The sequence below is a fragment of the Podarcis erhardii genome, assembly GCF_964252035.2.
Source record: "Podarcis erhardii genome assembly, chromosome: 10".
Lineage (NCBI taxonomy): Eukaryota > Metazoa > Chordata > Lepidosauria > Squamata > Lacertidae > Podarcis > Podarcis erhardii.
The window spans coordinates 1,230,024-1,254,052 of NC_138500.1; the positions used below are offsets into that span (position 1 = coordinate 1,230,024).

At 50.9% G+C, this 24,029-nt stretch overlaps 1 long non-coding RNA gene across 1 annotated transcript; it reads right to left on the bottom strand.

Moving 5' to 3' along the window:
- Positions 1 to 878: 878 nt before the first annotated feature.
- LOC309352057 lies at positions 879 to 5,956 on the bottom strand. Its single transcript, XR_014161070.1, has 2 exons — positions 5,538 to 5,956; positions 879 to 1,101 (listed from the first exon to the last, which is right to left on the bottom strand). It is a non-coding gene; the product is annotated as an uncharacterized lncRNA (long non-coding RNA).
- Between the last annotated feature and the right edge of the window lie 18,073 nt (positions 5,957 to 24,029).

Here is a 24,029-nt window from a genome sequence, read left to right on the forward strand (position 1 = left end):
CCCTTCTATATAGTGAGAGGGTGGGGAGGGGTATTGCTCAGAAGGGTGGTGGGAATGAGTGATTGGCTGATAGGTGTGCTAAACCTGTCGATGATTGTTAGCGACTGCAATTGGTCTTACAGGGAAAAGCAAGGGGTGAGATGGCTAAAAGCTATCAGCCAATCACCCATTCCCACCCCCCTTCGGAGTAATACCCCTCCCCACCCTCTCACTATATACAGTGGTACCTTGGGTTAAGTACTTAACTTGAAACTGTTCTTAACCTGAAGCACCACTTTAGCTAATGGGGCCTCCTGCTGCTGCTGTGCCGCCGGAGCACGATTTCTGTTCTCATCCTGAAGCAAAGTTCTTAACCCGAGGTACTATTTCTGGGTTAGCGGAGTCTGTAACCTGAAGCGCATGTAACCTGAAGTGAATGTAACCTGAGGTACCACTGTATAAGGGTCTGGTGACTTCTGTTTCAGTGTATCTGAAGAAGTGTGCATGCACACGAAAACTCATACCAAGAGCAAACTTAGTTGGTCTCCGAGGTGCTACTGGAATGATTTTTATTTTTTTTTAATTTGCACCATCCCTAGGTCAGCGATTCTTTGCAGAATACACCCGTGGGGGTACCGGAAACGACACCTCTGCCCCCAGTCTGGAGGAGCCCTGAAAGACAGTTGGGTTAGTCCTGTGCATCAGCAGCCTTCGGGGAGCCCACAAACCCCCCTCCCCGCGCATTGGGGCTTCGTGCCAGCCTCGCTGCGCCCCCCCCCCCTTTGCAGCCTCGCCTAGCCCAGGCAAGCTGACAGAGGGAGTCCCTCCCGAGGAATTTCGAGAGAGCAGACGGAGCCCGGCGAGAGTCGGCGCAGGTGCCTCTCAGATGAAGCAATTAATTGACAGAACAATTAGAGCTATATTTAGCCTGTTTGCACACAACAAACACGCGGAGATGAAAGGCGAACAATGCACAATGGCGGCAATTAACATTTCCTTCCACTTAACAGCTGCAGAAATTAGGGTCTCGCGGAGAAGAAAGTCGCCGCGCAGCCCCCTCGCGGCTCCCCGGATCTTGCACGCGGCGTCTCCATCGCTCCAAATCAAGGAGGGTCCCACCTGCTCCGAAGGAGACCGTGCAGTTTAAGCGACAGCTGACAGATTCAGAGGGAACAGACGGCAGGCTCCGCTTCGAAGGGAGAGGCTCCTTTTGATATGCAGACCCCCCCCCCAGATGCACAGCGCTCCCCCTCCCCAGCTTACAAATTAGCGGAATAATATTTGAAAAGCCACTTCAAACCACACCCGATTTGCAATTTACGCGAAGCTGCATGCTTGAAAGTGATCGCCGCTGCAGTGTTCGCTCAGCCTCCTGTGAAGGGAGGCTCATGGAGGAAAGAGGCCCCCCAGTCAAATAATTGTAGAGCTGGAAGGGACCCCTGAGAGCCATCTAGTCCAGCCCCCTGCAATGCAGGAATCACAGCTAAAGCATCACGGGCAGGTGGTCCTTCGACCTCTGCTTAAGAACCTGCTTAAGAAAGTGAGGAGGAATTAAAGGATCTTTTAATGAGGTTGAAAGAGGAGAGCGCAAAATATGGTCTGAAGCTCAACATCAAAAAACCGAAGATCATGGCCACTGGTCCCATCACCTCCTGGCAAACAGAAGGGCAAGAAATGGAGGCAGTGAGAGATTTTACTTTCTTGGGCTCCATGATCACTGCAGATGGTCATGAAATTAAAAGACGCCTGCTTCTTGGGAGGAAAGCAATGACAAACCTAGACAGCATCTTAAAAAGTAGAGACATCACCTTGCCAACAAAGCTCCGTATAGTTCAAGCTCTGGTTTTCCCAGTAGTGATGTATGGAAGTGAGAGCTGGACCATCAAGAAGGCTGATCGCTGAAGAATGGATGCTTTTGAATTCTGGTGCTGGAGGAGACTCTTGAGAGTCCCATGGACTGCAAGAAGATCCAACCTCTCCATTCTGAAAGAAATCAGCCCTGAGTGCTCACTGGAAGGACAGATCCTGAAGCTGAGGCTCCAAGACTTTGGCCACCTCATGAGAAGAGAAGACTCCCTGGAAAAGACCCTGATGTTGGGAAAGATAGAGGGCACAAGGAGAAGGGGACGACAGAGGATGAGATGGTGGGACAGTGTTCTCGAAGCTACCAGCATGAGAGAGGCAGTGGAAGACAGGAGTGCCTGGCGTGCTCTGGTCCAGGGGGTCACGAAGAGTCGGACATGACTAAACGACTAAAGAACAACAACAACAAAGAACCTGCAAGGAAGACCTTTCCCAGCACCTTCCAAGGTCACAGAATCATAGAAGGTGGGCTTGGAAGAGTCTCCCAAGGGAACCCTAAATGAGGTTTATTGGTTGGGATGTGAACAGATGCTAGGAGAGGTTATATTTATTAGACATTATCCTTCCTTCCTCATGTTTGTCAGTTCAGCAGAGGGCCCACAACTGAGGGGTCGGTACCGCGCGCAAGTGACGTCGGCATGCACACGCCATGCACACGCCATGCACACACATCGTTTTATTTAATTTGTTGAATACTGGCATATATCTATCTAATCAAAATGAAAACAACCACCCAATAACACCCCCCCCCCAAAAGAGCCACATTTTAAGAAGAAGAAGAGTTTGGATTTGATATCCCGCTTTATCACTACCCGAAGGAGTCTCAAAGCGGCTAACATTCTCCTTTCCCCTCCTCCCCCACAACAAACCCTCTGTGAGGTGAGTGGGGCTGAGAGATTTCAGAGAAGTGTGACTGGCCCAAGGTCACCCAGCAGCTGCAGGTGGAGGAGCGGAGACGCGAACCCGGTTCCCCAGATTATGAGTCCACCGCTCTTAACCACTACACCACACTGGCAAAAGGATGTCAATCAAATCAACCTGGTTAAAAAGGAATGTTTTTGCCTGGTGCATAAAGGTGTATAATGAAGGCGCCAGGCAAATTTCCTTGGGGAGAGCATTTCACAGACAGGGAGCCACTGCAGATAAGGCCCTGTTCTCGTGTTGCCACCTCTGGACCTCTTGAGGAGACACACGAAGGAGGGCCTTAGGAGATGGTATTAGGGTCCGGGTAGGTTCAGATGGAAAGAGGCGGTCCTTGAGGTATTGCGGTCCTGAGCCATTTCAGGCTTCATAGGTCAAAACCAGCTGTCAGGGGCTCAGGAGCAGAGGCACAGGGAAGATGGGAAATGGAGAGCGAGGGCGAGGAATCAGAGGGCAGTGTAGGAGGAGCACCAGCACTTTGAATTGGGCCCGGAAACTAATCGGTAAGCAGTGCAGCCAGACCAGGGTTGGTATAAGATGCTCAAACTGTCTTGCTCTGGTGAGCAACCTGGCTGCTGAATTCTGCACCAGCTGAAGTTTCCAAACTGTCTCCAGAGGTAGCCCTACATATAACGCATTGCAGTAGTCTAACCTTGAGGTTACCAGAGCCTAGACAACAGTAGTTAGGCTGTCCCTGGGCATAGCTGGGCCACCAGCCAAAGCTGATGGAAGGCACTCCAGGCCACTGAGGATGTGCGCACATGGTGTAATGTTCTGACATGTCCCACGCATGCTGCCATATAACCCACAAAACACGGTAGGACTTTGTGAGACAAACACATAAAAACTAAGCTGAACCATGAGTTCTTGCACTAAGAGAGGAAGTCCAGACTTTTCTCCATCCATGTTCTCCTGGGCGTGGATCATTCTACAGACCTCCATCTTGTCGCCTCAAAACTGAAGAGTCTCAGGCGCCGCGGCCACCTTCTCCTTTATTGCCAGTGTACTGCTTGCTGGTACAGATTACAGAAATTGCAGATAATAGACCCCAAAGTAATTACTGGCTGACCTCTGCTCCCCTGGCTTAGTCAGCAGCACTGAGCTCGCCTCTTCTCTCCGGCTGCTGCTGCTGCAGATCCCGGGCTTACTCTGTCATTATCCAACGGCGGGAGCAGCAGTGACAGGCGGCTTCATTACGAGGCTCTGAGAGGGCCTGCGGCGAACCACTGCCCCCGAGAGACACAGTGCAGCTAGGAGTTGTTAGCAGGCTTGCTCCCCTTTGCGCCAGAGCCCAGCCTCAGACGCTTTCAAGGAGAGGGAAGAGAACAAGCAATGCTCTGGATCCCAGCCCCCTGCAAGACTGGGGGACTCAGGGGTACGGAGGCACTCGGCACATGCTCAGAGACTCTCTCTTTCTCCAAAGCGTCACAGAAATCAATCCACGGGGACTGTTGAGCTGGGTATGAAGTAGCCACTTTTCAACAAAGAACCCTCAAAGGGTGACAGCAAACTCCTGAATCGCAAGGCGTAAAGAGTAAAGATGTATGGAAGTGAGAGCTGGACCATAAAGAAGGCTGATCGCTGAAGAATTGATGCTTTTGGATTATGGTGCTGGAGGAGACTCTTGAGAGTCCCATGGACTGCAAGAAGATCAAACCTCTCCATTCTGAAGGAAATCAGCCCTGAGTGGTCACTGGAAGCACAGATCCTGAAGACTTTGGCCACCTCATGAGAAGAGAAGACTCCCTGGAAAAGACCCTGATGTTGGGAAAGATGGAGGGCCCAAGGAGAAGGGGACGACAGAGGGCGAGATGGTTGGGCAGTGTTCTCGAAGCTACCAGCATGAGTTTGACCAAACTGCGGGAGGCAGTGGAAGACAGGAGGGCCTGGTGTGCTCTGGTCCAGGGGGTCACGAAGAGTCGGACACGACTAAACGACTAAACAACTCAACAAAAACAACAACAACAGAGTAAAGAGTTTCAATTCAGTCACTTTTGGCTTGAACTGGGATAGAGGGATTCCTTTCTAAATCATACTGCCTGTGCTAATTGGCTTACCAATGCCATGAGGTGTGTGTTGTCATCAACAGCTGTTAAGGGAGCGGCTGTGGATACATACCCTCCAAGTGTCCCTATTTCCCAGGGACAGTCCTAGAAGTATGAAAGCCACCCCAGCTTCTGATTTGATCCCAGAATGTCCCTATTTCCCCCGCCTGTGCCGCCACCGTCGTCAAACTCAGAGAGGAGCCCTTTCAACTCTACGATTCTATGATGGAGACAAGTAAATAAAGGCAGAGGTGGTTTCACACACCCCCCTCCCCTGGTTGTTGTGAGGATGAAAAGGGGAGGAGGGGAACTTCACACGTCCCCTTGAGCTCCTTGGGGGAAACATCACCCATCGATTACAGAAGCTGGAAGGGTCCCCAAGGCTCATCTAGTCCAGCCCTCTGTAATGGAATCATAATAGCACCTGGCCATGCCCCCCAGGGAGTGTGGGGCACCTCCTTGTCCTGCAGGGCACGTAGCTGCTTCAGAGCCTGGATTTCTTCCTAAAGACAGGCTGGCTAGACAATCACCTCCAGACCTTTTGCAGTTTTAGCAAGGCACGCTTTGCAATGCATTTCAAATACCCTTGGCTTTCCCTATTAGCCTATCTGACACAGATCATTTGCAGATGCTTAAGTCACGGTGCTCTTTCGCTCTCTCCCCCCACCGCTTTCTCCTTCCAGCTGAATCAAAATTAAGGCTCCAGCAGCTCAGCTAATGCACATTTACCTGGCTGCAGCTCTTCTGCCTTCAAGGACAATAAATTCCCCGTCCTTGCTTTTCCCTGATAGTCCATAAAGTGCATTGGGCTGCAGACCAATTTGTACAAGCCGGGACAACTTCCCTATTACAATAAGGAAGCAAAAATAATTATGACATTCCAAGGGACTCAGGGGCACGTCTGGAGACTTCGGCGGTTCGTTGGTCCCTAAGCCCATCTTTTGACAGCTACGTGTGGCAGGTCCTGCTGCCTTCAGTGGCCAGTGTGTTCCTGAGTTCTCCTGGCCAGTTTGTCCCCAGGTAATCTTCTCCCATCCTGCTCCGAGTCTTGCTCCCTTTGCAGGGGGAAATATCACTGCAGGGCCTTCTCTGTGGTGGTGACGCAGCTTTAGATACCTGGGCAGCCTCTTACCTGTGGGGAGGGGGATTTGAGGGTTCAGTATGGAGGCTCAAACCAGATTCCCAGTTAGACTTTTTATTCAGTAATGCATCACTGGACAGAGTCCAAAAGAGTCTGTGAGAGCATTTCCAGCAAGAGCACACACCCCATATAGGGGGGGGGGAATTCATCATATTGGCTGTTTATTCTCTAGGCAACCCACCTTCTGCCAGCCTAGCACCTTAACATCTCTTTGTCCAACCAGAATCCTTGAGAATGCTTACTTAAATCAAGTATTCCACCAACCTCCCTGTATGTGGAGAGCCTAACCCTTACAGTACCTGGTCATGTTGGAAGATTCCAGTTGGCTTCCATCTCATCTCACACACAACTCTCTGGCGATTGTTCTCCTACCTACAGCTGGGTGAGGGGGTGCAGGAAAGGCCCCCTCACTTAATTGTAGCTCTTGCAACTGAGTTCATTCTTTCGGAATGGCGATGAAGACACTTGAGTAACTATGGCTGTTGTCTTGCAAAGAAACTTGTCTGTCTAGTTCAGCTACAGAATCCTCTTTTAGATTATAACCTCGCTGGGTACAGGACCCCAAGAACTGGGAGGGACTCGGGGCATCATCCAGACTGAACCCCCCCCCCCCGCCAACCCACAGCGTCTTAAACCAATTGGCTATTTTGGGGGCCACGGAGTTCTTCTCAGCTCTCCCATAAATTTCCCAACAGAACTTACTTTGTATGAAAGGAGAAGTCCTTTTTACTTAACACAATTTCCATCAAAGCCAACACAGGGTAAATTGGGTCTCTTATTTAAATTGTCCTCAGCAACGAGGAATGCCTGGTTCTGTGGGGGACGCTTGTGGAGAGAGCATTAACATCCAAATTAACTAGAATATAATCTTCATCAATCTGTTTTATGCCTTCAGGCGGGTTGATAAAATCTATAGAATCCCTAATGAACCAAATTAGAAAAGGAGCAACAATGGTTGAGGGGGGTCCTTCTTGCGAAGAGCCCCAGCCTGACGAAGCGGCTCTAGCCAGAGAGACGGGGGGGGGGGGGCTTGCACACTCTTGGTGGCACGTAATGAGGAATGTTCAAAGTCTTTTCCTGCAATAAGGAATGAGGTGCCTGAGACGTTATCAGTTCCATCAACACTCCACCTTGCAAAACAATATTAATTGCATATTTATAGGAATCGTAAGAACGTTATCAGAAGAAATGGTGCAAGTTCTATATAAGATTCAGGCTGACAGGCCTCTGCAGCTGCTTAGCATTTTCTTTGAGGAGCCAGTCATTTTAATGGTTGTTTTATACTTTTTATTTTTTAAATCGTTATTATATTACTGTACAACTGCCTGGTATTTTCAGAAAGGGTGATATAGAAATGCTTGAATTAATTGATTAATTATCATATTTATAACCCACCTCAAGGTTGTGTGCATGGTTCTCCCTCTCCCCATATTATTCCTACAAAAACCCTAAACCCTAACCCATAACCCATAACCCATACCCATAACCCATACCCCTAACCCCTAACCCCTAACCCCTAACCCCTAACCCCTAACCCCTAAACCCTAACCCCTAACCCATAACCCATAACCCTAACCCAAAACCCAACACCTAACCCTAACCCTAACCCTAACCCAAACCTACCCCCTACCCCCTACCCCCTACCCCCTACCCCCTACCCCCTAACCCCTAACCCCTAACCCCTAACCCATACCCCTAACCCCTAAACCCTAAAGCCTAAACCATAACCCATAACCCATAACCCAAAACCCAAAACCCAACACCTAACCTTAACCCAAACCTAACCCCTAACCCCTAACCCCTAACCCCTAACCCCTAACCCCTAACCCCTAACCCCTAACCCCTAACCCTAGAATCATAGAATCATAGAATCATAGAGTTGGAAGAGACCACAAGGGCCATCGAGTCCAACCCCCTGCCAAGCAGGAAACCCAAACCCTAACCCTAACCCTAACCCCTAACCCTGACCCTAACCCCTAACCCCTAACCCCTAACCCCCTAACCCTAACCCTAGCTGAGAGAGGGTGACTGGCCCAAGGTCACCCTGTGAGCCTCATGGCCAAATGGGGGGATTTGTGTGGGAATTTGCAGCCAAAATAACTTTTTTTTACTAAATAAGGACACTTCCCTTCCCTCGACTTATCTGGTGGGAAAAAGAGAAAAGGGTTTAATCTTTCCTACTTTCTCCTGCCTCACAACTTCACTCTCTCTTCCACCAGGCTTCTGAGGCAGGCAGCCTAGTCTCTGCTCAAGGGGAAGACTCCATTTTTGAACTCAAACTATTTATCTTGCAATTTAGAAGTAGAATTTGCTTGCCTTGTTTTTGTTACTCTTACTGCCGGAATCGAGCACAAGACTTTTATGTAAGTAAACAATATTTTTATGCTTAATCTACGGTCTGTTGCAGGATTCTTTTAATTAAGAGGGGAAAGGGGGAAATCTAGTCTGTTACCACAGACAGGATAAATTGCAATAAGGCTACACAGCCAAGTCTCAAAGTTTCCACTTTAATGCTGCAAGGGATGGTGTATTAAACTTTGCTAATTGTTTTAAGTTTAAATGTCACATACATTAGTAGTAGTAGTAGTAGTAGTAGTAGTAGTAGTAGTAGTAGTAATATACTGGCTGGGTTTCCCCAGCCAGTCTGGGCCGCTTACAGAATATATAAAACATAATAAAGCACCAAACATTAAAAGCTTCCCTAAACAGGGCTGCCTTCAGATGTCTTCTAAAAAGTCAGATAGTTGTTTATTTCCATGACATCTGATGGGAGGGTATTCCACAGGGCGGGCACCACCACCAAGAAGGCCCTCTGCCTGGTTTCCTGTAGCCTCACTTCTTGCAGGGAGGCAACTGCCAGAAGGCCCTCGGAGCTGGACCTCAGTGTCTGGGCTGAACAATGGGGGTGGAGACGCTCCTTCAGGTCTACTGGGCAGGGGTCATTTAGGGCTTTAAAGGTCAGCCCCAACAATAATAGTAATAGTAAATGGTAAAATATATTCTATCCTGCCTATAAAACATCCATCCAACAAACTGAACCCTGGGCTCCCAGATCCTAGTCTGACCACACTGGCTCTTGTAGAATCATAGATTTGTAGAGTTGGAAGGGAACACAAGAGTCTCTAGTCCAACCTTCTGCATTGCAGGAATCTTTTGCCCAGTGTGAGTCTCAAGCCTGCAACCTTGAGATTTAGAGTCTCACGCTCTACTAACTGAGCTAAAATGCAACTCAGTGCTGCTTAATCATAAGGAACTGCTGCTCCTTGAAAACATGCCTGCCAGTCATACCGTGGTGCCCTTATCCAAATGCACATCTGTTGAGTCTCAACAAGAACATTGTAGAACTGGGAGAGGAGCAGGAAATGCCGGTAAAATTAAAGGGGGGCCTGGAGTGTATTCCTCGTGAGGAGAGGCTGGAGCATCCTTCCCCAGCCTGGTGCCCTCCAAAAGTTTTGTCTGGCCACCACAGCCATATGGTGCTAGGGCTGACTGGAGTTGTAGCCCCAAACACCTGGAGGGCACCACGTTGGAGAACGCTAGGCTAAACCTAAGAGCAGAAGAAGAGCAGATTAGGGCAATGGCCCCTTTGGCCACCATCCAGTCCTCACTGTGGTCAAACAGATCCCTGTTAGGACTGGACAATATCTGTGATATATCACCAGCTAAACTGTGTTTAAAAATGCAGAGACATCACCTTGCCGACAAAGGTCCGTATAGTTCAAGCCATGGTTTTCCCAGTAGTGATGTATGGAAGAGAGAGCTGGACCATAAAGAAGGCTGATTGCCGAAGAATGGATGCTTTTGAATTCTGGTGCTGGAGGAGACTCTTGAGAGTCCCATGGACTGCAAGAAGATCAAACCTCTCCATTCTGAAGGAAATCAGTCCTGAGTGCTCACTGGAAGGACAGATCCTGAAGCTGAGGCTCCAATACTCTAGCAATAAGGAAAAATAAGAATATGTATGAAGGGATTGATATAAGATGAAAATTTGAAATTAGAATATGTGAAGATAAATAATTAAGGTTAAATTAAGAGGGTATGAATTTGCTGAATAATTTTTTTAATGGAATACAAAAAAGGGAGGTGTGAGGAAGTCAGGAGAATAAGTAAATAAGTAAATGATTGCTATAGAATAAGTAAATGATTGGAAGACATCAGAAAGAGGGATTTTTATTTTTTTATTTTTTATTTTATGTTAAATCTTGTTTTTTGTATTGTATTCAGATTTTCTTTATGTGATTTTTGTTAACTGCTTATTCTTTTTCTTCTGTTTGTTTTAAAAAAACTTAATAAATATTATATATATATATATAAAAACAACATTCCTAGAGTGAACATGTTTGCACATGGGGAGGACTGTTTGTCCAGCCAGCAGGTCAACTTTCTGTTTCCTTCTGGGCTGGGACAGACTTCCTCTGCATGTGACTAGAGGTGGGCGTGGCCTCACCTATGCAGGTAACGACAAAAGCACAGGGCAGGGCAGCCATCTCTCTCTCTCTGTGACTACTTTCGTCGAAGAAGCAACATCTGCTTAGCCAAAGATGCTCTCTTGGCCCCCAGCCAAGAGAGGACAGTCTCCTTATGGGATAGGTTCCAGGTATGTGTTACTTTTCTAAACTAAGTCTGCCTTCTGGGATCCGACTGTGAACAGAATGTGAGTAAACTCTTCTTTTATACTTTTATAGAAGACTATGTCGTGTCTTATCTTTTATGAGAGAATAAGGGGAAAATACCAGAACAATTCTTATAGAGGCTTTAGTGAGCCTGAGCAAATGCATCCGCTGTGAGTTTAAAAAGCGGAATGTTACTCTGCTAAATTGTCAACTTGTTAACACAAGTTGGAAAGGCTATAATCAAACAATATATCCTCTCCTGCATCCCTGAACATTCCCACACCACTGTGGAGGCAGAGCAGAGCCCTCCTGGCTAGGAGCCCTCAATAGCCCTCACCTCCTGCTCAAATTTGTTGGTGGCCATCACTGCTCCTGTGGCAGTGAGTTCCATAGTTTAACTCTGCACTGCGTGAAAAAGGACTTTTTTCCTCTGCCCTGAATGCTGCTGCCCTCAGGTCCTGCTTGTGGGCAGGGCTGTCTTAAGCATATGCGGCACCGGGGGGCAAAGATCCGCCTGGCGCCCCCCCCCCCCCGGTTACCCAGTCCCAGGCGTGCAGGAGGGCAGAGCTGCCTGGCCGCCTCAGCATCTCATTGGCTCAGTTGCCCCCGAATTCTCGGCCCAGAGCCGCCCGTAGCAGAAGAGCCCACCGTGATGCTCTGACCGATAGGCAGGCTCTACCGCGGACTCAACTCTCGGACCCTAGCCTGGTGCCCCTGAGAGCCTGGCACCTGGGTGCCACGCCCCCCCGAGCACCTATGGGTTTGTGGGCTTTCCTTCAGCATCTGGCTGGCCACTATGAGAAAAAGGGTGATGGACTAGGTGAACCTTTGACCTACTGGTAATCCAGGAGGACTATGCCCTTACTTGTTCCTTGCAACAATGACTCTTGTGACTCGTTCTGTATTGGACTGCTTAACTTCCTTGTTCGGTTAACGGGAATTTTGCATGCTTCCTCCTTCATTTCTCCCTCACTTCCCAGACTCTAAAGCAATATATTTGACTGGATGGTGACCTCACCACACCACTTTAGGACCTTGCAGCACACAGAGGGAGACTGTCAGGATAGGGCTCAGGCCACTTCTTCCAGGGTGGGGCCACCAGCAGCTATTCAAGGGCTTCTCAGCTGGAGGATGCAGCCCTTAAGACTCAAGAGGATGAGGCCCCTGCATCTCCTTCATCTTCTCAGCCTTGCAGAAGCCAAAGGCTGCAAAATCAGGCAAGAGTCCTCTCACAACCCAGAGGCGGTCACAAAAGCCTTCAGTCAACTTTAGCTCCCTCCTGGGCAACCCTATCCTGCAAATTCAAGGAAGTACAGTGGTACCTCGGGTTGCAGACGCTTCAGGTTACAGACGCTTCAGGTTAAAGACTTCACTAACCCAGAAATAGTACCTCAGATTAAGAACTTTGCTTCAGGATGAGAACAGAAATTGTGGTGCGATGGCTGCAGCGGGAAGCCCCATTAGCTAAAGTGGTATCTCAGGTTAAGAACAGTTTCAGGTTAAGAACGGTCCTCCAGAATGAATTAAGTTCTTAACCTGAGGTACCACTGTACTTCCCCATGCAGGGCATCCTTTATTTCTCATTTAAGTCACCAGTCTAGTTCCCCCCGCCGGCCCCCCGCCTCCAAAGTGGGCAGTATTTGGGCTATTTTATGGAAAAGAGAGGATCAGCTGAACCTGTGGGGAATCTTCCTTTTTTGAAAGATCAGGACAGATAAAAGAAAGGACTTGTTGATTCAGTGCACGGTTAACCTATGGAACTCACTCCCACAAGAGGCAGTGATGACCACCAACCTGGATGGCTTGAAAAGAGGATTAGACAAATGCGTGGATAAGTCTATGGATGGCTATGAACCATGGTGGCTGGGCTCTGACTCCACAGTCTGAGAAGGAAGGAGCTCTTAGGCCCTGAACGAATGGCACTGCCAGGAAGGACTATGAATGCAGAAAATCTGAGGACAAAGCTCTAGAGAACAAAGCAAAAGACTGGGGGGGGGGTTCAGGTGTGGTTGAGGTTGTCAGTTTTTCCTGGAAAAGGTATAAAGGAGTGGGAGGGAGCAGTGGCATAGGAAGGGGGGTGCGGGCCGCCCCAGATGTCATCACTGAGGGGGGTGAAAAAATATGGCAAAAACATGTCTGTGGTTTTTTTTAAAAATGGGCTCACAACACTTTTTAAAAAGAAAAATAATAACTCCCGCACCCCCCCCTTCCTAAGCTAGTAGCTGAGGTGGGGGCACTGGGCACCACACTGCGGGGCCTGCAGCGTGCCTGAGCCACGCGTCTCTCCTGAGGGGGAGTTCCGTGGTGCTTTTTTGAGCAGTGTGGGGCTTGCGTCTGCCCACCGCCTCACCTGCCCTATAGCTGAGGGGGAGGCTGTGGAGAGGCTCCACGTAGCGCGTTCGCCCCGGCCCTGGCTGCAGGGTGCATGCGCTGCACCGGGCACCCGAGCAGCTAGCTATGCCACTGGGAGGGAGGGGAGAGGGAGAGAGAGAGACTTCAAGGTGAACAGACTCTTTGCTCCTAAGGGAGGCCCCCCCCCCACTTAAGACAGCCAGGTGCAATAATACATCATTTATGAAGCAGCCAATTAACATGTCTTGCGAAGTGTGGAGCTTGCATGAAAGCCTCCTGCCCTCTCCTGAAACCCTGACATCCCTTTTAGGAACTTTTGCCCGCCTGAACAAACTCCAGCATTGGACCACCTAATGATTGGCAAAGACAATAATGGAAAATCTCAAGCAATTTCACTGCGTCAAAAGGGGCACATTCATTAAAAAGCTGTTAAGCTAAATTGAAACACATACTTTCAAAAGAAATGCATTAACAATACGCTAGTTTAAAAGTGTCTGAAACTAAGAAACTAGTTTAAACTACCAAGACAAGCCGTCGTGTCTCCAAGGACCTTGGAAACACACAGGATGTCCCGGCTTTGGGGCTGCTGTTGTGCTCACAGAGTGTAAAAGGACCACAACCTAGGGCTGTGTACACATTTCTGCTTCTTCCAGCTCCTGTGTGCTTCCACGCCTGGCATTTGAGGTTAACCACAATCCATAGGTCTCCCTGCATCTTCCGGAGAAATACTCATGTTTGGTGATGCCTTTTCCCTCAAACCTTCTGATAAGGAAACAGAAACTGTGGTTAAGATGAGGCGTGTGCATTTCAGGCAACTATGACGCATCCACTGAACTTCAGTGAACTGGAGTTTAATGTGAGGAAACTAATCATGGAATTGTAGGGTTGGAAGGGACCCCAAGGGTCATCCAGACTGACCCCCTGCAATGCAGAAATCACAGCTAAAGAGCCTCTATCAGGTGGCCGTCCAACCTCTGGCTAGAAACGTCCAGCAATGATGAGCCCACCACCAACAGGGAGTCTGGCCCACTGTCAAGCAGCTCCTACCCTCAGAAAGTTCTTCCTGATGTTTAGTCAAAATCTCCTTTCCTATCATTTGAATCCATTGGTTCGGGTCCTCACTTGCTCCTCCTTCAACGGGGGCAGCCCTTTCGATATCTGAAATCCCAACTCTATGCTTCTATAATTCTTTGCCTGGTTTGGCGACGGAGGAGAGAATGGCCGTCAGGCTATGTGGCAGACAGAAATTATGCAGGGCGAGCCTTTTCTCTTGACAACTTGGCTGTCAGGCACCTTCTCATTTATGGGTGACATCCAGTTAATTTTGGGACCCTCTACCCCCACCAGTAGTGATGTATGGAAGTGAGAGCTGGACCATAAAGAAGGCTGATCACCGAAGAATGGATGCTTTTGAATTCTGGTGCTGGAGGAGACTCTTGAGAGTCCCCTGGACTGCAAGAAGATCAAACCTATCCATTCTGAAGAAAATCAGCCCTGAGTGCTCACTGGAAGGACAGATCATGAAGCTGAGGCTCCAAGACTTTGGCCACCTCATGAGAAGAGAAGACTCCCTGGAAAAGACCCTGATGTTGGGAAAGATGGAGGGCCCAAGGAGAAGGGGATGACAGAAGACGAGATGGTTGGACAGTGTTCTCGAAGCCACAAACATGAGTCTGACCATACTGCGGGAGGCAGTGGAAGACAGGAGTGCCTGGCGTGCTCTTGTTCAGGGGGTCACGAAGAGGCGGACACCACTAAATGACTCAACAACAACCCCCACCAGCAAAAAAAGGGGCAAAAACTTGCCTATGGCACAAACTGTATGCAAATTTCACGCTCGTTTGCATCTTCCGCCGGTGCAGCAGAGGGTCCAATCCACCAGCAGTATGCTGAGCCCAGCGAACTCTGTTGCCCCCCCCCCCGCATCCAAGAGACACCAGGAACAAGCCCACCTTGGCAGCGTCCGCACCCTCCTTGGCAAGGGTACCCTCTCTTGCAGCTCGGAACGCCCGGCAGCGCCTCCTGGCTTCACGGGACCTCGCCCTCCCCCGACGGGCTGCTAAACCAAGCTCGCCCCGTCTATTTTTAGCGCCGCTGCACTTCTCATTCGTCATTTTTCTTTCTTTTTTTGCTCAGCAAACACCTGAGTGGGGAGGGCTCCGAGGCAGGCAAGAAACCCCCTTCCCGCCCCATATACACAGATGCCCGGACAGTGTGTCAAGGGAGCCAGCAGGAGATGAAAGGGGGGAGCGCGGATCTCCTTCGCGGGGCGCTCGCCCAAAGGCTGGGCGCTTAACCCGGGCAAATCCCCGACGGCGCGGCAGGGAAGGAGGCAAAGGCCTCTGGGCTGGGCGCCAGGAGGCGGGCGGCACCCTCGTTTCGCTTGTGGGGGGACCCAGCCCTCCTGCGCCGTCGGGAGGAAGAGCGCTTTGGTGGGCTCGCGTCCTTCAGGGAGAAGGGTTGGAGTTGGGTTGGCGTCGGAGTTCCCTGGGTCCAGGCAGTAGGGCGCGCGTGCCAACCCCACCCCCACCCCCAGTCTAGAGACCTGGGGAGGCCCAGGGCCCTTCCCACCCGGCCCCCAGGGCGCGAGCAAAGGAGGGAGGGGGCGCCTTTCGACGGCCAGCCTCTCTCCAGCCCCGCGGGCCCCGGGGCCCTTTACCGCTGCTGCTGGGCTCCTGCCGTGGCCCGCAGGCCGGACGGGCTCCTCGCGCGGCCGGCGCCGCTCTCCCGGACCGAAGCGGCGGCTTGCTATTTTTAGCCCCTCCGTGTTTCCAGGGGAAACCTAATGACGCAATGACGTCAATGCAGGTCAGCGGCAGACTGGATGGAGGAGCCGCGCCGCCGCCGCCGCCGCCGCCTGCCTGCCTGCCTCCCCTCCGCTTCTGGGGGCTCCATCTTCTCCGAGGGGCGCCCAGGAAAGGCGGCCGGTGCGAGCTGCAAGACTTTGCATGGGGGGGGGGGCGTTGGAGCCTCCCCTCCGCCCGACCCCGCCAAGTGGAAGGAGCTTGCCATGGGGCGCTTTCTTGATGCAGAGGGGGTGGTGATGGAGGAGGAGGAGAGACGTGACTCCGGAGGGCCGTGGCGGCGGCAGGACCCGCGGAAGGACCCCCTCCCGGCGACCCCCAGGTAGGTGCCTCGCCCCGCGGGGGCTCCTCGGGCCACCCGGGGCTGAGCTTCGGCAGGAGCTGGGGGTGGGCTAGGAAGGCCGGACTGCCCGCCCCTCCGCCCCTCCCCATTCCTCTGATCCCGCCGGGATCCTTTGCTTGCGAGTTTCTAGGAGGTGAGGTGCGGGGAGTGCCGAGGGAGGGGGCGTTGAGCTCCGCGGGTGCGGTAGGATGGCGGGCACGCTCTCACCCCGGGAGATCCGGAAACGCAAGCGCCGTCGAGCAGAGACTGCCGCCTGGCAGCGCCCGCTTCCCTCACGGAGACGAGTCGCAGTTCCGTGGCTTTGCACGCGGAAGGTTCTTCCAGGTCCAGACCCGACGGTATCTTCGAGCTGGGCTGGGAGAAACTCCGACGAGAAAGCCTGGAGAGCTGCCAGTCAGTGTAGGCACTACTGAATTGGATAGGCTAAAGGTCTGAGTCTGTAGAAGGCAGTTTCCGGGGCTGGTGCGCCCGCCGCTCCGGCTGTCCGACCTCAGCCCGGCGGGCTCTGCAGGTAGCCCGGCGCTCTCCCCTCCGACGCCGCATCCTCTCCAAAGGCAGCGGGCCCCTCGAGGTCCGCCCCAGCCCCTCACCCCAGTTCCCCCGCTCCGCTGACTCCTTCGGTGGTCTCCGCCTTTGGAGCCGGGGGCGGGCGCTTCTCTCCCTATGGGTTGTGTGTGGGTCGCGCCCCTCAGAAATGACCCCTGAACGCTCTCCAGCACGCACGCTGCATGGAGCCCAACCTGGCCTTGCGATGTCTCCAGGGGGCTGCCACCCTCTCCTGGCGGGCCTCGGGGAAGCTGGAGCAAAAAGGACAAGGCGCTGGCCTCCTTGGGTGGCGCCCCCCCCCCCCGCCGCCCCCCGAGAGTGTCTGAGCCCGGCAGCCTTCCCTCGGCCGCTTTCAGCACCACCGGCGCCGGACAGCTCTCCGCTCGGTCCTGGCCCGATGAAGGCGCTGCGCCCACTGCTTGGCTCCTGTTGGGCAGCGATGCCCCGAGGCCAGCCAGGGGTGCCAGCCTTTCTGCAGGGGCCTCTGCCTTGGTCACACAGAGAGCCCATTCCCCAGTGGGCTGGAGGGCTAATGGAAGCCCATTAAGCTTCCATGCAGGAGGACAGACCACATAGCAGTGCTATTAAACTTTGCGCCGCAACTGGCCGGCCGGCTGGGTGGCCAACGTGGGCATTGAGGTGCCCACTGCAAGGAATGTCACCTTCGGGGTCATCTTGGGATGCGGTACACTGGTGCCCGTCTGCGGCTGGCATGGTGCATGATGACTGCCAAGAAGAGCGAGGCTGGTTCCGGCTTGGGTTTGGTGCGACGCTGGGTCATGAGGCTCTGCAATATGATGGCGCCAGAGAGGGCACTCCTCCTCCTCTGTGTTTGGGTTCCGAAAGGCTGCCTTTGCCAGGTTTGGTGAACCAGGGAGGATGGGCTGTGCCAAGGATGGAGGAACTGACTGGAGGAATGCGGGGGGCAGGCACCTTGAGGCGTCTTGTGGCCCACACAGTGAGGGCCACACTGAAAATGTCACAGACCCGTGGCATACCAAAGGCTGATTCAGCTCCGGCTGTTCCTGGCAAGCAGTGATTTGCTTAGCTGGGAGCAACAGAGTGGCCACAGGAATAGAGAAGGGTCTGTAGAACAACAACAAGTGAGCAGCAGAAGGTAGCCTCAAAGAGCCCTGCTAAGAAACACTTCTTTAAAACAAAGCACCCTTATGGGAGGGGGAACTTTTTAGGCGCAGCAGTCTGGAAAGGAGGCTGGGAGTGTCTGTGGGCTTCACAGTTCCTTTGGCTCACTCTGGAGCTCCAGAACTTGCCTTAGGAGCATGGAATGACCACAGTTGTCAAATCACCAGCAAGCCATTGCCAGCGCCTGAGATCCAGTTCATCTGCAGCTGCAGGCTGCAAAGGTTTGCTGGTGTCTTCTCCGGAAATCTTGCAGATTCATCCAGTCATGGAGAGACCAAACAGGTTGCAAGTTATGGGCTTGTCTTTCACAGTCAAGGCAGGCGGCTTCCTTCCTAGCCATGCCTCCCCATCATTGTGCACTTAGTCAAGCACCCAAAGCTTTTGCTCCTTGTTGTAGATTTAAACACTAGTAGGCAGGCCTGGAAGGGACGCAGGTGGCGCTGTGGGTTAAACCACAGAGCCTAGGGCTTGCTGATCACAAGGTCGGCGGTTCGAATCCCTGTGACGGGGTGAGCTCCCGTTGCTCAGTCCCAGCTCCTGCCAACCTAGCAGTTCGAAAGCACGTCAAAGTGCAAGTAGATAAATAGGTACCGCTCTGGCGGGAAGGTAAACGGCGTTTCCGTGTGCTGCTCTGGTTCGCCAGAAGCGGCTTAGTCATGCTGGCCACATGACCCAGAAGCTGTACGCCGGCTCCCTTGGCCAATAAAGCGAGATGAGCACCGCAACCCCAGAGTTGGCCACGACTGGACCTAATGGTCAGGGGTCCCTTTACCCTTTAGGCAGGCCTGGAAGGGGACGCGGGTAGCGCTGTGGCTCAAACCCAGAGCCCAGGGCTTGCTGATCAGAAGGTCAGCAGTTCGAATCCCCATGACTGAGTGAGCTCCCGTTGCTCAGTCCCTGCTCCTGCCAACTTAGCAGTTTGAAAGCACGTCAAAGTGCAAGTAGATAAATAGGTATCGCTCCAGCGGGAAGGTAAACGGTGTTTCTGTGCGCTGCTCTGGTTCGCCATAAGTGGCTTAGTCATGCTGGCCACATGACCCAGAAGCTGTCTGCAGACAAACGCCGGCTCCCTTGGCCTATAGAGCGAGATGAGAGCCGCAACCCCAGTCTGGACTTAACCCCAGACAGGACTTAACCGTCAGGGGTCCCTTTACCTTTACCTTTAGGCAGGCCTGGAGGTGCAAATATGGCTTTGTTGCAAAAAAATAAAAATAAAAATGGGTTCATTGCCCTTGGAGCTGTGGATTTCCAGAATGGAGACAGGAAGAGATTTAAGTGCCGATACTGGGCAGGCTTTTTGTTTTTGTCTGTCTCTCCTTTGGTGGTCCCATCTGTGGCTTCATGTGTTTCCTGATTGTCTGTGTGACGCTAACCCTAGCGATACATCATGGCCATTGCCAGTCTCTCTGCAAGGCTCGCCAGCCTGTGCCAGGCAGTGAACCTTACGTGGCCTGCCGCTTGGGTTGCTGTTGTGACATGCAGCGCTTCATCGGTTCGATGGATGTGTAGTGAGCTGAGCAACCACCTGGGCAGCGCTGAGGGGTGGGCTCTTGTCCCACTCCCATCATTTGCCTGGCCACTGATTCGTGCTCCAACAGGGTCTCACAGCTTCCTTGGAGCTTGAAGGCCTCTGCAGGTTCCCAGCTGTAAACGTGTCTGATGGAAGGTCACTCAACTCGATGCTTCTTAAATCGCAATTCGTCATCATTGTTTCATCAGCCTTGTTTCCCATTTCTGTGAGTATCCCATGGGCATCTGTCAAAGTCCCATCCCCAACCTGGTGCCCTCCAGCTCCAGCAAATACGGTCTTGCCTTCTGGGGAATTTTAGTCCAGAACATCTGGAGAGCACAAGGTTAGTGAAGCCTGTGATACAGAGTCCATAACATTATGAGGAGATCATTCAAGAGATACCTGGTGTGTTGATGCTGTTTGCTTGCAAGTAGACAGTTTGTTCAGCAAGCAGAGACAGCTAAGAACCATTGCTTGTCTGCAGAAGAGCATCAGTCAAAAACAGCAACCAGAAAATAATCTTGCATTTGAATTCCCCCTTCTCTCCACCTCACTCCCAGCCAGCTCCACGACTTGTTTTTCGTCTGATGACTGTACTGTGACCCCCCAAGTGTTTTGCCATGAGCATGTGGGGCATGCCCTAGCTCAGATGCCACTAGTGGCTATTGAAGAAATTATTATTAATATTATCCTTTGTTAAATTTATATACTTCCTTTTGTCAAAACTCCACAGGGAAGTTAACAATGATGAACACAAATGTCAGTACAGTGGCAGCTCAGGTTACAGATGCTTCAGGTTACAGACTCCGCTAACCCAGAAATAGTACCTCAGGTTAAGAACTTTGCTTCAGTATAAGAACAGAAATTGTGTTCTGGCAGCAGCAGGAGGCCCCATTGGCTAAAGTGGTGCTTCAGGTTAAGAACATTTTTAGGTTAAGAACGGACCTCCAGAATGAATTAAGTACTTAACCCAAGGTACCACTGTAAATTGAATAAATTTATTATTTCAGTCACAGACCAGTTCCAGCTCACATACAATATCAGGGAAGTCCTAAAACATGATAGGGATACATTTGAGTTTGCAATTGGGTATAACAGGGACAATACAGAAATAACAGCAGTTAAAAATATTAAGTTAAATCTTTATCACCAAAGTATATCCTAAAATTGTCATTTAAGGCCTTAGTCATTATGGTAGCACAGCTTGCAAATGTCAGTATATGACACAATATCTTGGCAATGTGAAAACCAGAACAGTCATACAACTAAATAATAATAATAATAATAATAGCATTAATGTGTAATACAATACAGAGTCTCATAACATCAATAGGAGTATTGCATCTAGATCAAGGGAAGTAATAGTGCCACTGTATTCTGCTCTGGTCAGACCTCACCTGGAGTACTGTGTCCAGTTCTGGGCACCACAGTTCAAGAAGGACACGGACAAACTGGAACGTGTCCAGAGGAGGGCAACCAAAATGGTCAAAGGCCTGGAAACGATGCCTTATGAGGAACGGCTAAGGGAGCTGGGCATGTTTAGCCTGGAGAAGAGGAGGTTAAGGGGTGATATGATAGCCATGTTCAAATATATAAAAGGATGTCACATAGAGGAGGGAGAAAGGTTCTTTTCTGCTGCTCCAGAGAAGCCGACACGGAGCAATGGATCCAAACTACAAGACAGAAGATTCCACCTAAACATTAGGAAGAACTTCCTGACAGTAAGAGCTGTTTGACAGTGGAATTTGCTGCCAAGGAGTGTGGTGGAGTCTCCTTCTTTGGAGGTCTTTAAGCAGAGGCTTGACAACCATATGTCAAGAGTGCTCTGATGGTGCTTCCTGCTTGGCAGGGGGTTGGACTGGATGGCCCTTGTGGTCTCTTCCAACTCTATGATTCTATGATTCTATGATTCTAACAACAGAAGCATAAAAATAAAGGGAGAAGAAAATCAGCAACAGGGTAACCAGAATACAAAAAACACTCACACATGCAGAACTTTCTCTCTGTCCAAAATCAGCCTTTTAATCCAGCCCTCTAAGCCATGGGTAGGCAAACTAAGCCCTGGGGGCTGGATCCGGCCCAGTCGCCCTCTCAATCTGGCCTGCAGACAGTCTGGGAATCAGCGTGTTCTTACATGAGTAGAATGTGTGCTTTTATTTCAAATGCTTCTCTGGGTTATTTTGGGGGGATAGGAATTTGTTCATTTCTTCAAAATATAGTCTGGCCCCCACAAGGTCTGAGGGTCAGTGGACCGGCCCTCTGCTGAAAAAGTTTGCTGACCCCTGATCTAAGCCTGGGAGCTTTGCTTTCCTCTTGTAGTCTCTCACACTAGAACATCTTCCCTGCCTCTAATCAGTGGTGTAGCGTGGGGGGTGCAGGGGGGGCCGGCCGCACCAGGCGCAACATCTGGGGGTTAGGGTTAGGGGGCACAAATCCATGGGTTAGGGGCGCAAATCCACAGGTTAGGGGGTTAGGGGGCGCAAATTACTTGCCTTGCCCCGGGTGCTGACAACCCACGCTACGCCACTGCCTCTAATTCAGGGTCGCTTCCACTGTCTATCTGCCACTTTCATGTGGGTGCAGCCCAGGGGTTGCCTTCATGAGCCCCTTCAGATAATTATCAGGACACCCCCTGGACAGGAGGGCTCATTAGCAAGCAGCCATCAAAGAAAAGAAAGCCATGCCTTCAGCTGGTAATCATGGTCACATTTCCCGTTACATGGTGAAACGTTTCTACAGCATTTCACTGTATTTAAAGTTCTAGGCAATATTTACTGCATTTGTACCCGCAGGAGTGAAGGGCTAAATTCATAGTTTCCCCAACTGTGTCTCAATCAAGACGAGAAGCAACTCCCCCAGTCCCACCCCACCCCCCCGAACCGGAGGCACCGCCTGCAAACAAGGCCAGTGATGGACTGAGTTTCTAGATCCATTTCCATCTGGATTCAGGCCTTTCCTCCGTACTGAGACTGCCTTAGTCACCTTGATGGATGACCTAAGCCAAAAGGAATTAGTCCCTGCCAATTCTCCTGGATCTCTCAGCCATGGCAGCTTTCGGATAACATTGGCCACAGAAACTCTCTGGAGAGATGGAGGGTTGGTGTGACCAAACGGCAGGACAGATAAAAGGAAGTACTTCTTAGTGCTACACCTAGTTAAATTAAAGGACGTTGTGGTGAACACCAACATAGATGGCTTTAAGAGAGGGCTAGACAAGTTCAAGAAGGGGAGAGGACTATCGATGGCTATGCTGTTCCAGATGTTGGAAACCACAAGAGGGGAAAGGTCTCTTGCGCTCGGGTTCTGCTTGCAGGCTTTCCGTAATGGGCACCTGGTTGGCCACCGAGAGAGGAACAGGACGCTGGAATAGGTGGGCCATTGGCCGGATCCAGCAGGATCTTATTGTATTCTTATGACATCTCATTGCGAGAAGTGAGGTTACAGAGAACCAGACAGAGGGCCTTCTCGGTGGTGGCGCCCACCCTGTGAAACGCCCTCCCATCAGATGTGAAGGAAATAAGCAGCTATCTTATTTTTAAAAGACATCTGAAGGCATCCCTGTTTAGGGAAGTTTTTAATATTTAATGCTGTATTGTTAATAATAATAATAATAATAATAATAATAATAATAATAATAATAAATTTATTTATATCCCGCCCTCCCCAGCTGAAGCCAGGCTCAGAGCGGCTAACAACAATAAAAGTAACACAGCATTCTAAAATCAATTCATTTTAAAATCAGTTCAAAATCAAATTAATGGCCACCTTTGGGCTAGAGTTCTGAGAGAGTTCTGATGTCAGGAGTGCTCTGATGGTTTTTCCTGCTTGGCAGGGGGTTGGACTCGATGGCCCTTGTGGTCTCTTCCAACTCTAGGATTCTATGATTACCAAAGAAGGGGGTCAGACTGTGCCTCGGCCAAAGGCCAGGCAGAACAGCTCTGTCTTGCAGGCCCTGCGGAAAGATGTCAAGTCCCACAGGGCCCTAGTCTCTTGTGACAGAGCGTTCCACCAGATTGGGGCCACGACCGAAAAAGCCCTGGCTCTGGTTGAGGCCAGCCTAACCTCCCTGTGGCCTGGGATCTCCAAGATTTGAAGACCGTAAGGTCCTCCATTGGACATACCAGGAGAGGCAGTCCCATAGGTGACACTTGTTTGGGAGCCGCCCAGTATCTCAGCATTTTCCAAAACCATTGACTGTGGAATTATTCTGGAAAGGTTATTCGCAGGTAGAAATTGGAGGCAACGTGTTGCAGTGGTCCTAGAATCATAGAATCATAGAATCATAGAATCATAGAGTTGGAAGAGACCACAAGGGCCATCGAGTCCAACCCCTTGCCAAGCAGGAAACACCATCAGAGCACTCCTGACATATGGTTGTCAAGCCTCTGCTTAAAGACCTCCAAAGAAGGAGACTCCACCACACTCCTTGGCAGCAAATTCCACGGTCGAACAGCTCCTACTGTCAGGAAGTTCTTCCTAATTTTTAGGTGGAATCTTCTTTCCTGTAGTTTGGATCCATTGCTCCGTGTCTGCTTCTCTGGAGCAGCAGAAAACTGTGGGATGTAAACACAGGAGCAGTCAATGACAACATTCCTAGAGTGTACATGTTAGAACATGGGGAGGGATGTCTGTCCAGCAAGCAGGTAAACTTCCTGGGGACGGACTTCCTCCGCATGTGACCAGAGGTGGGTGTGGCCTCACCTGTGCAGGTAATGATAAAAGCACAGGGCAGGCAGCCACTCTCTCTCTTGCCTCTTGCCTCTTGCCAT